Genomic DNA, 16,180 nt, shown 5'->3' on the forward strand with positions numbered 1-16,180 from the left:
TGCTCTGGATTCCTACTCAGGACAATTTTCGGTAGCACGGCCCGCTTGCAAATTGTTTGAACAAGATGTTCAATTTACTTTAAAATTAAGAACTGCTCTAAGTAGGAGACCTTTAAAAAGGGCTCTAACTGTCTTTACAGATGCGTCCGGGAGGTCCCACAAGTCCGTTATAACTTGGAAGGATCCTCATACCCAGCAGTGGGAGACGGACATTGCTGAGGTGGAAGGTTCACCTCAGGTTGCTGAATTGGCTGCGGTTGTTAGGGCTTTTGAAAGGTTCTCAGAACCATTTAATCTGATTACAGACTCTGCATACGTGGCAGGAGTAGTATCCAGAGCAGATCAAGCAATACTGCAAGATGTATCTAACATTGCACTTTTTGAATTGCTTTCCAAATTGGTAAAGTTAGTCACTCACCGAGAGCAACCCTTTTATGTGATGCATGTCAGGTCACACACTGACTTGCCAGGGTTTATCGCTGAAGGCAACAGAAGGGCAGATGCTCTTGCTGCACCTGCAGTGATGGCCACTCTCCCAAATGTTTTTGAACAGGCAAAAATCAGCCACCAGCTTTTCCACCAAAATGCACCTGGCCTGGTTCGCCAGTTTAACATCACTCGAGAACAGGCCAAAGCGATTGTGACCACATGCCCAAATTGCCAACAACATGCACTCCCTACAGTGAGTACGGGAGCAAACCCAAGGGGACTGAACAGTTGTGAACTGTGGCAAACAGATGTAACACACATACAGGCTTTTGGACGGCAGAAATATGTTCATGTTAGTGTAGATACCTTTTCTGGAGCGGTCTATGCTTCTGCCCACACAGGAGAATCATCTATTGATGCTATTAAGCACCTCTTACAGGCTTTTTCTTTCATGGGCATCCCCAAGGAGCTGAAAACTGATAATGGGCCTGCTTATAAATCCAAGGAATTCGGGAGCTTCCTGCAGCAATGGGGAGTAGAGCACAAAACTGGCATCCCCTACTCCCCTACAGGTCAAGCCATTGTAGAAAGAACTCACCGTGATATTAAAAGGGTCCTGGACCAGCAACAACAGGTTCTGAAGGTAGAACCTCCCCACATCCGGTTATCCAGGGCACTATTCACAATCAATTTTCTGAATTGTTCTTTTGACAGCCTGAACCTACCCATCCTACGCCACTTTGGGGGGAACAGTCACAGGTTCATGAAAGAAAAACCTCCAGTTTTAGTAAAGGACCCTGAGACTTGGAAAATGGTGGGACCTTACAAATTGGTTACTTGGGGACGTGGATACGCCTGTGTATCCACCCCCTCTGGTTTAAGGTGGGTTCCTTCCAAATGGGTAAAGCCCTATGTTCCCAAAGTCTCAGAGAAATCTGCAGAAGCACCCCAGGTTGCTCACGCTGCCTGGAGAAGAAAACGTCGTGCACGTTCTCTGGAAGAAATTCCATTTAAGCCTCCTATCTGGAATAGTTTGTAATATATGTTTGTCTCAAGTTTTTGTACCAGTTTAGATCCCACTGTTCGTGTGTAGCCTCGAGACGTCATGAGACCGAGCCTGCTTCTCGTCCTACTCGTGATCATCCCACCTGCAATCTCCTACATAGTACCGCAGCCCAAACCACATATGGACTACCTCGATAAAAGTTCTCAGACATCAACAGAGAAACTGACAACGAGCTGAATGGACTTTTCAATGGCTGGGGACTCTCGGGCTGGTTGGGATCTATTCTGAAAACTGTAATTTTAGTGCTGTTTATTTTAGTTGTAGTTATTGTAGTTTTTAGCATTGTTTTTGGAGTAATCAGACGCATGGTTCTCAAGTTAATCTCAAGCTCATCTCCCCGTCCTGAGGTCTACCATTTGGAAGCCTTCAGTGCTCCAGTGGATGACCTGGAAGCCTCAGTGGAAAACACTGACCCTCCTGTAGAAGAAGAACCGATTTACCAACCATGGTTTGGCAATCATTCTGCACCATAAACACAGTCCTCTTCTTTTTAAACAAAACTAGGGGGAGATGTTGTGGTGTGTTGCAATGTCCGGTTTTAAACTTCCGGGGCCCTTCCCATGTGTACCTATCCCTTCTCCCTTCCCCCTCACCCCTTGCTGAGTGTGCCCTGTCAATCAGGCTAACATACCAGCAAGGCGTCGTGTGATTCGTCGATTTCAAAGGATGCTCCTCAGGCCTGGGGGTCATTGGCCTGTCTAAGTGTCATCCTCCCTTGAGACCCTGCCCCCTTCACCTGGTTGGTAACTCACCTGTCCCCTCCCCTTCCCCTGTCCCCGAGCTTATAAAATGTGAGTGAGACCATGCGGCTTTATTCTGTTATCAGCAGTAGCCCAGTGCAGACATATCTGTGCTCATGGAATAAACATCTGGCTACCTTCTAGCAGAATCCGCTCCCTTCTTTTCTTCACCATCGCCAGAAGCTCTCCCCTGAGGAGAACGGAGTCCTGTCTTGTGCCCCGCTGCACTCTGCCGCCAGCCAAGGTATCTTTGAGGTATAACACCGCAGAGCTGCCTGTGGCCCAGCAGCGAAGGTCAGAACTGGCCTAGGCACCATCTAACTGGTTATATTGGGATACATATTCCAATAGCAGGCCTCAAAAACAGCAGAACTGTGATTAGAGCTAAGCGGTAGCCATAAGATTTGTTAGCAGAAAAGTTATATTAGAAGTAGAAAGTAAGGACAAATAGAACAATGGTTGGTGTATTAACGCTTGTCTAGAATAAATCGCTAAGCCACAGAGATAGTAGGAAGTTCTAAGCTTAATAATGGAGATGTGTGCATTGTGTTTAAAGGCTCACAAGCAAATATTGTATACAAAACAAGCAACCATTTTTTTAACCAAAAGAACCTGTGCTTAAAGTGGTTGGATAGAACTACTGTCAATATGCTTTTTCTTTTTGTGATTGGTCAAAAAACTTTTCAACCAAGTTGTAACATTAAGTTCTTTGTCTGCTGCCGAGGACACGAGGTGCTGGGATCTTCCCATTGTCATAACCATGCAATGAGACTGATGCTGGAAAATAAACAGCTTGAGACACGTTCCTCAGCAGTCTTGTCCTGTTGGTGATTTGTACATAGCCCCCGGATGGCCATAGGTGAACTCAGGCTTTTGGTCACAGGCATCAGGATTAGCAGTCTTGAAATGCTCTCAAGTGCCTGAGCACAAAGTCAAGGAGAATTAAAGCAGCCACACAGGCCACATTTGCAGTGCTCAAACACAGCCCTGTTGCTGCTGCTGCTGAAAAAGAATCAACTGACAGACGCCATCACAGAAATTGCCTCTTGAGAGTCAAATCAAATGAAAAAACCCACCAGGAGAAAGAGAACGCAGAACCTCTTGACTCCCTCCAAGCAGCCATTGTTTCTTCCAAGCAGCAGCAGCAAATGGAGATGCCCAGAGGTATTTCCAGCTGCTGCTGATCCCAGCTGGAGCCTGGCCTGCTGCCCAGGCCCAGCGGGAAGCTGAGCCCAGCCCGGGGAGCTCCCGCAGTGTCGGGAGCTCAGAGCACGCGGGGCCAGGCCCAGAGCCCCGGGCACGGCCGCCCATTGCGGGGCAGCGGCGCAGACGGAATGTCCTGCGGCCCAAACCTCCTGCTCCTGCCACACAGCGCCAGCCTTCTCCCCCTCCTCCTCGTCTCCCAGCACGGCACAAATTCCAGCTCGGAGGAGGCTTCCCCAGAGAGGGCTCAGGCTCCTGCTTCAGCCTCAGTGTCCTGCAGAGGAACGGGGCATCTTTCAGCCACTTCCACAAGCTCAGGTCTCTCATTTCATGGGGAATCTGGGATGAAAATAGACTTGTTAGGAAGGACAAAAGCAGAGGGAATGGACTGGAAATTATTAGGAAAATTGACCATTCTTACAGGCAAAGATCACCAAGTCATTCCCTGCATTTCTCCTTTTCAGATTGTTTCAGACATCTCCTGAGAGGTCCAGCTTGTTCTGGTGCCCTTCATGAACTGACTGTACTCTTGATTTATATCAGTGCATGAGATGTAGAAGCATCTGAACTGAACACTGAAACAAACTCCCTCTGTCAGCCCATTTTCATCTTCTACATCACTTTCAAGATGTCCATGGGGATGTTGGAATGATTATCCCACAGCTCTCCATTTCTGGCTGTAGGCTCTGGAGAGTCTCTGCATTCAGTCAGGCTTACATTCCCTAACAATTCCTGGTAGCCCATCATGGTTTCTTAGGGTAGAACAGTAACAATGAAAACCTCACCAATGGCACAACTGCCCAGCTCACAAGGAAAAGAAAGAATAAGTTGTCAAGTTCTTCAAACAGTTGTCCTGCCTTGCTGCGAGAGTCGTGCTGCATGCATGGTGTGGAAAGCCAAGAGAAGCTGCAGTTGGTGGCACATCTTGTGACAAAAGCTGCACCTCGCTCTCCAGGAAAGGTTCTTTGAAAGAACAAACAGGACTGTGGAGAAGATTCTGGAAGAACCGAAACAGTTTTTAGGAAATGAAATGAAAACAGAAAGAAACAAACCAAGAGTTTTTAGTCTATTTATTTTTATGCTCCCCTTTGAACTGCTTCTCCATCCCATGAATTCCAAATGGATCTCACCTCAAAGATCCATGACCTGGCATGTTTTAGACACTGTAAAATACCATGACCTATACACAGTTTGCCTTTCCCTGCTTTTTTGTTTTATGGAAAGCAATACTGTTCAGGTAAATGCAGTACTTGGGTCAGGTACAAACTCTGAATTCAGGGAAGGGGCTCCAATAGTGTTTGACCCTCATCACGGACAATGCACAGCAGTGACCGAGGGGATTCCTGTACCACAGCCCAGAGTCCAGACTTTGGGTCTTGGCTGAACACGGCAAAGTTTTCGTGTTTGGACAGGCTCAGAGACTGCCCCCCGGGAGTGCAGGCTCGGCGCGGGAGCGAGCGGGCAACGGACAAACGGAAACGGGGACAAACGGCCCAGGTGCTTCAGTTGCAGCGGCAGCGGCAACAGCACCGGCAGCAGCGGCAGCGAAAGCAGCAAAAACAGCGAAAGAAGCGCCTTTGTCGACTCCCTCTCGCCTCTCCTCTCCTCTCCCTCTCCCGCAGTCCCGCACCCTCTCCCGCTCTCCCTTTCCCGGTGTCCCCTCCTCTCCCAGTCTCTCTCTCCCCATGCCCGGCCGGGCCATGCCCCCGGCCCCGGGCGGGGCTGCCCCCTGCCTGTCCCTGGGCGTCCCGCCGCGGTCTCGCCTCCGCCCGGCTCTGGCCGTACTGGCGGTGGCGCTGCCAGGTGGGCATCAGTGCCTGGGGCGGGGGTGGCATCGCCTCCCTTTTGCTCCGCCTGGCCTGAGCCCGGCCCCGGCCCCGACCCCGGCCCCGGCTCCTCCCGGGGCCCGCGGAAGACACACGAGGCGTGGCCGCTCCCGCCGCTTCCGCTGAGGCTTGCCCGGCCCCAGCCTCACATCTCGGCAGCGCGGCCGCCGGCCCCGAGCCGCAGCTGTCCCGTTCCCAGGAGCGAACGCCTGGGCATGGCCGGCCCAGGCTGCTTGAGGGGTGCTCGGGGACCGTTGCTGGCCCCGGGCCGACCGCTGACAGCCGAGTCCCACCCGCAGGGAAGGCACAGCAGGGCTTGAAGGAGCAGGACAGGCTGGGCTGGCTACTGGGGCGCGCCAGCTTTGGCAGCGTCTTCGTGGCCACGCGGCTCTCGGACGGCGCCCCGGTGAGCGGAGGGGCCAGCGGCGGGCACCGGAGGAGGGGACGGACAAGGAGGAGAAGGAGGAGGAGGAGGAGGGCGGAAGATGGGGCTGGGCAGGGCGGGCGGCGAGCTGAGCCCGCCGCTGCCCTTGGCTTGTAGGTGGCCATCAAAAGGGTGCCACGGAACCGCGTCCTGCACTGGGGCGAGCTGGTGAGCGAGCGGGGCCAGCGGCAGAAGCCGGGGCTGCCGGGCGGGGATGAGCCGGGGCCCGGCACGGTGGGAGCCGCCAGGACGCCCCGAGGGAGAGCGGGCGTGGGGCCAGCGCAGGGCGCAGAGCATCCCGGCCTGGCTGAGGGCTTCCCCAGGCCTGGCACGGCATCAGCCCCACTGACGGCATCGTGCTCCTCCCGCAGCCCGACGGCACCAGCGCACCCCTGGAGATCGTGCTGCTGGCCAAGGTGTCCACTGGCTTCCCCGGTGTGGTCCAGCTGCTGGAGTGGCTCGAGCTCCCCAACTGCTTAGTGATGGTGCTGGAGCGGCCAGAGCGGTGTCAGGACCTGCAGCGTTTCATTGGGGCACGGCCGTTCCTGCCCGAGGAGGAGGCGCGGGAGCTGTTCCGCCAGGTGCTGGAGGCCGTGCGGCACTGCACCAGCTGCGGGGTCCTGCACAGGGACATCAAGCCAGAGAACATCCTGGTTGACCTGGACACCAGGCAGGCCAAACTGATTGACTCTGACTGTGGCACCTACCTGCAAGACACAGCCTACACTCACTTTGCAGGTGAGCCCATGCAGGTGGTTGGTCCGTGTCCCAGCATCCCATGGCCCAATATCTCACAGCCCAAGCTGGGTGTGGCAGCAGGGATTCTCCCTTTTTTAACTGCCTTCATGGCACTGAGATTTCAGCTGAGTTTCTTTTGAGCAGGGCTGAGTGGGGAGCCAGCTTCCAGCTGTGGTGGCAGACTTAGCCCACCACTCTGCCCAGAACTGGGGCTGGGGCTGGGACAGCCAGCCCAATAAAAACACCCGTGAGTGGGGGTAGCAGAGAGGGGTGGGCAGAATCTGTGCCCCAGCCAGCTTGGTGTGCAGGTGAGAAAGGGCTTGGACTGCTCCACTCACCTGGTTTGTCTTGGGTTCATAATGTTTTTTGGGGCAATGCAGGCAGAGACAATGAGGGCATGGTTATTCCCAGAACTGAGTGGGTTCTTCATTGTCATGGTCGGGCCTTGCCATGGTTTCCACTGCCCTCTTCCATCACCAGTGGCTTCTTTCCCAACCCCAATCCTGTACACAAGTCCCAGGTGCTGGTGAGAGGGCAGTGGGTCACCCTGTGTGCCCCTGATGCAGCCCCCGCGGGCCCAGGGATGCTGGGGCCAGGCTCTGGGAGCAGCAGCATCCCCCTGCTGAACTCCATCTGTATTCCATAGGAACATGGTCATACAGCCCCCCGGAATGGAGCCACTTTGGCTGGTACTATGGCAAGCCAGTTACCATCTGGTCCCTGGGCATCCTGTTGCACCAGATGCTCTGCAGGGAGCACCCTTTGAGGAGGGGCCAGAACATCAGCTGGGACCATCAGCTCTCACAGCTACAAGGGCTCTCTCAAGGTGGATCCTCATCTCTGGGCACAGGAGGAATCCCAGTGCTGGGAGCCAGCAGCAGGCTCGTGAGCATCCTGCACTGGCAGCTGCTGAGGAGGTGGCACATGTCCTGCTCTCCTGCTCTCCTCCAAAACAGGGAATTGATGGGAGAGTTTAGACCCAGCTCTGAGCACATCCAGCATGGCCTGGGCATGGAAATGGTGGGGCAAAGCCAACAGGTGCCTTCTCCAACTGCCCGGCGGTTTCTGGTTTCTCTGCCCAGAGTGCCAAGATCTGATCAGGCGGTGTTTATCCATGCTGGACTTGGAAAGGCCCTCATTAGAAGAGCTGCTCTGTCATCCTTGGATGCAGAATATTCATGTGCCCTAGAAGAAGGGAGAGAGCCATAGGCACACTGTGATGCAGGGTCCTGGTAAGTTACAGCTGCACACATGCCTTGGCAATGAGAAGCAAAGGAACCCAGACTTTTTGTCCTGCTTGTGTCACTTCCCAGGGCTCATCAGATGGGAACATGCAGCCCTTGTGCTGGAGCTGAGCTGCTCTGCCCAGCACTGGTGGCTGCCATCCCAGCTGGTTTTGCTTGTCCTGGTTCCCTGACAGCTGGGGCCCTGAACAGAACCCTGAGAGCCTGGTCTGCCCCCAGGGAAGGAGAAGGAGCCCCTGGAGAAGCTGTACCAGGTGGGGATGCTGCTGCTGGGGACAGTGAGGACAACATCAAGGATGACAACCTCTTCCTGGACCTGGCCACTGGCCAGCTGAAGATGATGGACTTGGATTGTGGCACCTTCTTCAAAGCCAGGATCCACAGCAAATTTTTAGATGAGTCCACACGCAGGGGGATGCTCCCAGATTTGGGCATTGCACAGCCTGGCCGGGAACCAAAGGTTCCCCCTTTGCTGGAGAGGATGCCGCTGATCCTTCAGTCACTGCCCAGTCGCTCTGTGGGCAGCACAAAGGCTTCAGCAGAACCAACAAAGGCCAGGGGGCTTCTGGCCATTTTCCCTGCAACCCTGCATGCCTGGGCAGCTGGCTGAGTACAAGCAACCTTTTCCCCCTCTTCCCCTATGCCCTACAGACCCTGTGCAGGAAAAGAAAGATCCTGGGACTCTGTGTATTGTAAGATATTCTATTCTATTCTACTCTAAGATATTCTATACTCAACAAAAACGAAAATACAAACAGAAAAATCTTGAAGAACAAAAAGAAAATCCCTGCTGGCTCAAAAGGCCCCAGCAGACAGAGTCTTGCAGATCATCTTTCTGCAGAGCTCCAGCAGAACAGCAAGGCAGTGCTGCACAGACAAGGCCGTTTCCTCCATGCACTGCGGAATCGATCTCGCAGCTTCTGCCATGGGGAGTAGGGAGCTCTCTGTACGGCTCGGAGAACTAAACAAAATTCTACTGCAGCATCTCTGATTGCAGGACTGCTGTCATATGCCATTTCTTCAAGTGTTGCAAGAGAGAGGAACAGAGGCAAGGTCAGATCCTGCATGTGCAGGGAGCCGAGGAGAGCCCCCTGCCAGGGCCATCCCAGCCGTCTCTTGCGATGGCCCACAGGGAGCAGGGAGCAAGGGGATCAGCCTGAAGCTGCTGGCCACGAATGGCACACTTGGCCCTGAAATGTCAGTGTGCTCTGCCCACGGGTGCAGATCCCTCCACAGCCGGGGCAGGGCTTGCAGCTGCCCCCGCCAGCCCCCGCGGTCAGCCCGCTGCCCTCACTCACTCAACAGTGCAGATCAGCTGCAGCTCTTGCTGCTGCCCCCTCAGGTGCCACCCGGCCATGCCTGTGAACACAGAGCCTGTCACGGCCCCAGTGGCACAGCTCCCTGCCAGCGGCGCTGCCGGCTCAGCCCGGCCCTTGCCGCACGCTGCCGCCCCAGGGCACGGCTGCCACAGGGCGGCAGCAGTGTCATGGTTTGAGCCTGGCACAGAGCCCAGTGCCCCCATGAAAATGCCCTCACCCTGGTGTCTGCTGTGAGATGTGACCAGGAATAAGCAAAACAGGCTCCAGCTTAAACATAAAGAAAACTTTATTACCTAATCTACAGGAAAATAGGAAAAACTATAAGGAAAAGAAAAAAAAAACTGAAAACCTTACAAAAAACACTTTCCTTTTCCCCACCACCAGAATTTCCCAATCACATACATTCTCCCAAATCACCAACTGCCCAGCCTGGCACCACACTTTAGTATACTCAAACTTCAGTTCATGAAGAGGAGAGGAGTCCTTCTTGTTCCATAGGCTTCCCCTGGAAACACGCTGAAACCTCGTGTGCTTCCAATGTCACTCGGCACCGCCCGGTGACACACTTTTTGCCGCTTGTGACATCTTCCTTCCATGCTCAGTGCTCTCACCACTGTGCATGGACCAGAGCTGCTTCTAGGGCTGTCTTTTAAGGATGCCTTGTCTCCTTGTCTCACTCCAAAAAGGCACAGTCTCTGCTTTGGGGCATCTGTCCCCCCCATATTTTTCCAACCCCCTGGGGCTGAGGGGTCTCCACGATGAACCCTCCTGGTTCTGAGGCACTGCCTCCCCCTAAGTGCAGTCTCTGTGTCACAGGAACAAACTGAGTCCATGGCCACAAGAAAAGTCCAGCCAAAAGGCCACTCCAATCATCTGTCCCCACTCAGTCATCTCCACATTCTTTGGGCCAGGTCCTTGTCTCATCTCATCTCCTATCTCCCTTCTTATTCAGCTCCGAGGAGGATCAGCATTTTTGCAAGGCCCCAATCATGTAAGAAAGGGTTAAAACTTCCAGTCTCTGTCTCAGAACGCCGATACTCCCACACGCGCTGCTGCTGCTCCGGCCGGGCTGCACCCTTCTTCCCCCTTTCTCCTCCTGGGCCGGCTGCTATCACATTCAGACGCCGACTCTCCCCCTCTCTCCCTCCTGGGGGGGGAAAGGCTGCCCGATGTCTCTTGGGGCTGCTCCTCCACCCTTCCATCCTCGAGGGCCTTCTCACCCCGCATCTCTGTCCAGGCCCAGGCCTACCGCATGGCTGCCCCTCCCCCGCCCAGCAGCAGTGGCTGCACAGGGGAGGGAGATCTGACCTCTGTCCCTCGAAGTCCCAAGAGAGCCTCCCAGGGCCGAAGCTCTGCTTTTAACCCCTGTGTATTCTCGGAGGTGTGTCCAGACCCCACTGGCCACACCAGGTACCAATATCAAACTCCAAGCATCCATTGGTTTGACCACAGCCTCCCAGAATTCCCACTTCTTCCTGGTCAAACCACCACACATAGATTGTGAAGGCCTCAAGGCCTTCAGGGCTTCAAAATTCCCCTGCTCTGTTTGGAGAACAACTTACAAAAGACCTAGAGTCCCGGGAAGCTCCACAAGAAGAAGGAAGGCTATTACAGTACGTGGATAATCTCTTGATATCCACTCAGACAAGGGAAGCATGTGTTGCCTGGACCATGAGCCTTTTGAATTTCCTACGGCTCTAAGGATACAGAGTATCAAAGAAAAAAAAAAGGCAGAGGCAGTGAAACAGAAAATAATCTACCTGGGGTATGAGGTCAGTGCTGGGCAAAGGACTCTGTAGTCACTAACCTGGTGAACCCAGCTTCTTTTCTCAGTGGCATCAAGGAGAAGCAGCACACCACGATTGCCTGGAGACCATTGAAGCTACTTACTCCAGATGCCCGGACTTGAAGGACACTCCTTTGGATGGTGCAGAGACCTGGTTCACTGATAGGAGTAGCCACGTTGCCAGTGGAAAGCGACGTGCTGGATATGCAGTCACTACCTGCAGAGAGATAACAGAATCTGGACCCTTACCAACAGGCACCTCTGCACAAAAGACCAAAATAATTGCACTGATTCTTTTTTCTTTTTCCTTAGAAATGGCAGGAGGAAAGAGAATAAAATCTATACAGACCCATGGTATGCATTTGGAGTTGTGCATGCACATGGAGCACCTGGAGAGAGGGGGGACTGCTGACCTCACAAGGAAAGAACATCAAACATGCACAAGAGATGATCGGGATAGTCGGGCTGCTGGAAGCAGTTCAGCTGCCTGAAAAGGCAGCAATTATGCATATTAAGGCACACCAGAGAGTGAGCTCAGAATTGGAAGAAGGAAATGAGCTGGCGGATAGAGAGGCAAAGAAAGTAGCAAAAGGTGAGGTAACTATTGAAGGAGCTCTGATTCCAGGTGGACAAATTTCCCTTGAAGGTAAGCCAGAATACAATAAGAAAGCTAGAAAACTAATCAAAGATCAAAAAGGGACATACAACCAAGAAGGGTGGGCTACTATTGAAGGGAAGCTGGTAATCCCTTCCCATTTCTTGTAGTCACTAGTAAGGGAGGAGCACCAGAAAACACACTGGGGAATGGATGCCCTGAACACCTACTTGATTGAAAGAATCGTTGCCAGGAATTTATATGCCACTATTATTCAAGTGACAGTGTGATCTTTGCCTCCAGACTAACCCCAAAAATACCCCCAGACCAAAACTTGGTCAGACTCGGAGGGGCCATGGGCCTGGACAGCAGTGGCAAATTGACTTATCCATCAGAAGGCAGAAGCTGTTGTCCCTTCCTGGAATGATTTTTGCTCGGAAGTGATTTTCTGCCTTACAAAACCACCATCCACTATTGACTTTCACAGGACAATGACACTCTTACAGAGATACTGTCAAGTTGCCTTGTGTGCTTCTGGCTGCTTTTCTTGCTCTCTGGATAAAAACATCAGCCCAGCATCTGATGGCCAATGCTGTGGGTGCTGCCCGTCTGCTGTGGCCAGCAGCTTGTGCCCAAACACAAGCGGGTGCCTTCTGGGCAAGGGGATGGACTGGCACGAGCAGCCATTTTCCCTGGTGAACCTGGGAGGCACCTGGGCAAGTGCAGAAGATTGGGATGACTCTGGCATGAGAGAACATGTGGTGTGTCTCTGATGGCGCTGCGAGCACTGCGAAGGAACAGCCAAGACAAGCACTGGAAGCAGACACATCCTGCCAATTTCTGCTTGTGAGAGTCTGTCCGAATTTTCCCTCATCTGCCTCATGATCATCATTGGGGGACCACTGAAGAGAAGACCCCCATGTCTGAAATCTCTGGCTCCAAGGGAGAAAGTCATGTGCCTGAGACCTGAGAGTGTTGCTAAGCCATTGTTCTCACAGGTGTTGTTTGCTGTGTGCTGCACTGAGCCCGATGAGAAGAAGAAGGGGCACCGTGCCCTTTGTGCAACAACAGCCTTGGGAGCTGTCCCACCTCTCGGCCTGGCTGGACTTCTCCTGAGTTTCAGGTGGTCCCCCCACAGAAGACCCTCACCTGTTTTACAACCACCGGGACAGACAGACTGAGATGGAAGGAGCCTCTCCACCAAGGACTGAGACATGGAACCCCCATGTGAAAAGGCCCCTCTGCTCCTTCCAAGGACTGGGACTGAAACCCCAAGCCCGGGGCAGGTGTGTGGAGGAGGCAAGCTGACCAAAGCGAGATGTTTGCCTGCAGGTTGTGACCGCTGCACCAAGAAGACAATGGCTCTCGCTTACTGCTGAGAGCATGGACTACCTGTTACATCTATTCCTTATTGTATCTGTATTCCCCCCTCGCAATTTCCAATAAAGTTATCATAATCAAAACCTCTGAGTTAGCGAGAGACTTCGAGATCTCCCCGATGTAACAGGCGGATCCATGACTGGACTGGACCAAAGGACTTCGTCTCTACATTTGGTAGCTTGTCATGGTTTGAGCCTGGCACAGAGCCAGTGCCCCCCATGAAAATGCCCTCACCCTGGTGTCTGCTGTGAGATGTGACCAGGAATAAGCAAAACAGGCTTTAGCTTAAACATAAAGAACACTTTATTACCTAAACTACAGGAAAATAGGGAAAGACTATAAGGAAAAGAAAAAAAAAATTGAAAACCTTACAAAAAAACCACTTTCCTCCTCCCCACTACCTGACTTTCCCAATCCGATACATTCTCCCAAAACACCAACTGCCCAGCCCGGCACGACACTTTAGTATACTCAAACTTCAGTTCATGAAGAGGAAAGGAGTCCTTCTTGTTCCATAGGCTTCTCCTGGAGACACACTGAAACCTCGTGTGCTTCCCTGTCACTTCGGCACCGCCCGGAAAAAAGTCCTTTTGCCGCTTGTGACATCTTCCTTCCATGCCCAGTGCTCTCACCACTGACGCATGGACCAGAGCTGCTTTTAGGGTTGTCTTTCAAGGATGCCTTGTCTCACTCCAAAAAGGCACAGTCTCTGCTTTGGGACATCTGTCCCCCCCATATTTTTCCAACCCCCTGGGGCCGGGGTCCTCACGAATGAACCCTCCTGGTTTCTGAGCCACTGCTTCCCCCTAAGTGCAGTCTGTGTCACAGGAACAACTGAGTCCATGGCCACAAGAAAAGTCCAGCCAAAAGGCCACTCCAAATCATCTCTTCCCATTCAATCATCTCCACGTTCTTCGGGCCAGGTCCTTGTCTCATCTCATCTCTTATCTCCCTTCTTATTCAGCTTCGAGGAGGATTAGCATTTTTGCAAGGCCCCAATCATGAAAGAAAGGGGTTAAAACTTTCAGTCTCTGTCTGTCCCGGAGCGGCACTCCCACACACGCTGCCCACACGCTGCCGCTCCGGCCGGGCACTCTTCCTCCCCCCTTCTCCTCCTGGGCCGGCGGCTATCACATTTGGTGTCGCCGGCTCTCTCTCTCTCTCTCTCTCTCTCCTGGGGGGGGAATGGCTGCCCGAGGGCTGACTCCCTGGGATCTTCCACCCTTCCATCCTCGAAGCCCCCTCACCTCCCATCTCTGTCCAGGCCCAGGGCCTACCACGTGGCTGCCCCTCCCCCGCCCAGCAGCAGCAACTGGACAGGGGAGGGTGATCTGACCTCTTCGCCGCGACGTTCCAAGAGAGCCTGCCAAGGGCAGTGCCCTGCTTTTTAACCCCTGTGTATTCTCGGAGGTGTGTCCAAACTTCACTGGCTACACCAGGTGTCAGTATGAAACTCAGAACATCCATTGGTTTGACCACAGCATCCCAGAATTCCCACTCCTTCCTGGTCAAACCACCACATAGCTCTATCCCCTCTCTCTTTCTCTCTCTCTCTCTTCCCCCATCTTTTTCTCTCCCTTAATCCCTCTATCGCATTTTGCTGTGCTCATTCAATAAAGGTGCATTTGTTTCGATTATCATTGCAAACCCCCTTGTACCGTGTCGGTTCTTTGTGCACCCTGAGATCAAATCCATGAACCATCACGAAACCCATGACGACGGATCGTGACAGCCCCCGAGGACCCCTCCCCAAATTCCCCCCCCTAGCCCCCCCAGCACCCCCAGACCGCGCTAAAACCCCCTCAAGTTCCTCCCGACCCTCCCCATATCCCCCCCAAACCTGCTCAAAACCCCTCCCCAAATTCCCCTCACGACCCCTCCAGGACCCCTCACCTGTCCCTGCGCCTCCTCAGCAGCTGCCGGACGCCCCCGTCCTCTCCCAGCGCCTCCCCCGCTCTCTCCAGCCCCTCCCGCAGGACCCGCCCAAGCCCGGGGCGGCTCCCGGGGGTCCCTGAGGGGGTCCCGAGGGGCGGGGGGGGAGAGGGCGCCCACTTCATGCCCGGCCCCGGGGTCAGGAGGCGCTGCTTCAGGCTCGGCTCTGATTGGCTGGAGCGGCGCAGGGAGTGCGGGAGTTGCAGCGGGGAGACGCCCGGTGATTGGTTGGTTTCGTGGAGGGCACGGTGACTGACATGGGGGGGCGGGGCGGTGCATGGTGTTTGGCTGCATGGGGCAAAGAAGGCAGGAGTTGCCGAGGGGCGACGCGCGGTGATTGGTTGGTTCAGCTCAAGAGAGGCGGGAGTAGCTGTGGGGTGCGTGCAGTGATTGGTTGGTTCGCCGCGTGAGAGCCGTGCGGTGACTGGCTGGATCAGGCGCACGGGGAGGCCGGTGTTCCTGAGGGGAGACCCACGGTGATTGGTTGGTTTGGGGCGGGGCACGCTGCTATTGGCTGGGAAAAGTCCAGGACTTTTAAGGGACATTCCTGGTTCTTTGGAGAAAAACTTTAAGATTTTTAAGGAAAAATTTCCGATTTTTGCAGGAGAAACATTCCCGGATTTTTTGACCCCACATGACCCCAAATAACGTAAATAACCCCCAAATACTCGAAATAAACCCCAAAGAACCCCCCAAAATTCCCAAATACCTGAAAATGCCCCAAATAACCCCAAGCAAATCCAAATAACCCCCAAAAAACGAACAAAGAAAACCAAATTAAACCCAAAAACCCCCGAATGATTTCAAGTACACCGAGAAAAATCCCATATACACCAACATAACTCCCAAGAAGCCCAAATAATTCCAAATAAGCCCAAATAAACCCAAAAACTTCCAAACAAACACAAATAATTCCAAATAACCCCAAATAAACAGAAATAAACCAAGTAAAACCCAAGGAAAACCCTAAAGAGTCCATAAATAACCACAAACAAACCCTAAATAAACCCAAAGAAACCCCAAGAAACACCAGTTCTTTCGGTCCCCACCCTAAAACAGATCGCGACCAATCAGAACACGCGGCACTGATGACGATCCATTTGCTGGGCACAAACTCAGAGCGCTGGCCCCGCTCAGCGATTTTCAGCCAATCAGCGCCCTGCCCGACTCTGACTCATAACTTGCCAGCCACAGAACAAGGCCTCTCACTGCGGTAAATAATCACAGACCGCGCGGGGTAATTTCCAGCCAATCAGAGCGTGTCTCGCTGATGACTCATCAGTTGCCAGGAGCGGAATTTGGGGAGGGGGGGAAGGTGACCCTGGGGATGGGCTGGGGACCCCAAATTAATCCAAAATGGGGTCGGGACCCTAAAACGGAGCAGGAGGGGCCTGGAGCCCCCAAAACCAAACACGGGGGAGGGGATTGGGGGAATGATCGGAAAGGAGAGAGCAGGGAAAAGAGGGGGGGTGGGACCCCAAAACTGAGCTGGGAGCGG

Source organism: Zonotrichia albicollis, chromosome 8 (genome assembly GCF_047830755.1).
Source record: "Zonotrichia albicollis isolate bZonAlb1 chromosome 8, bZonAlb1.hap1, whole genome shotgun sequence".
Taxonomy (NCBI): domain Eukaryota; kingdom Metazoa; phylum Chordata; class Aves; order Passeriformes; family Passerellidae; genus Zonotrichia; species Zonotrichia albicollis.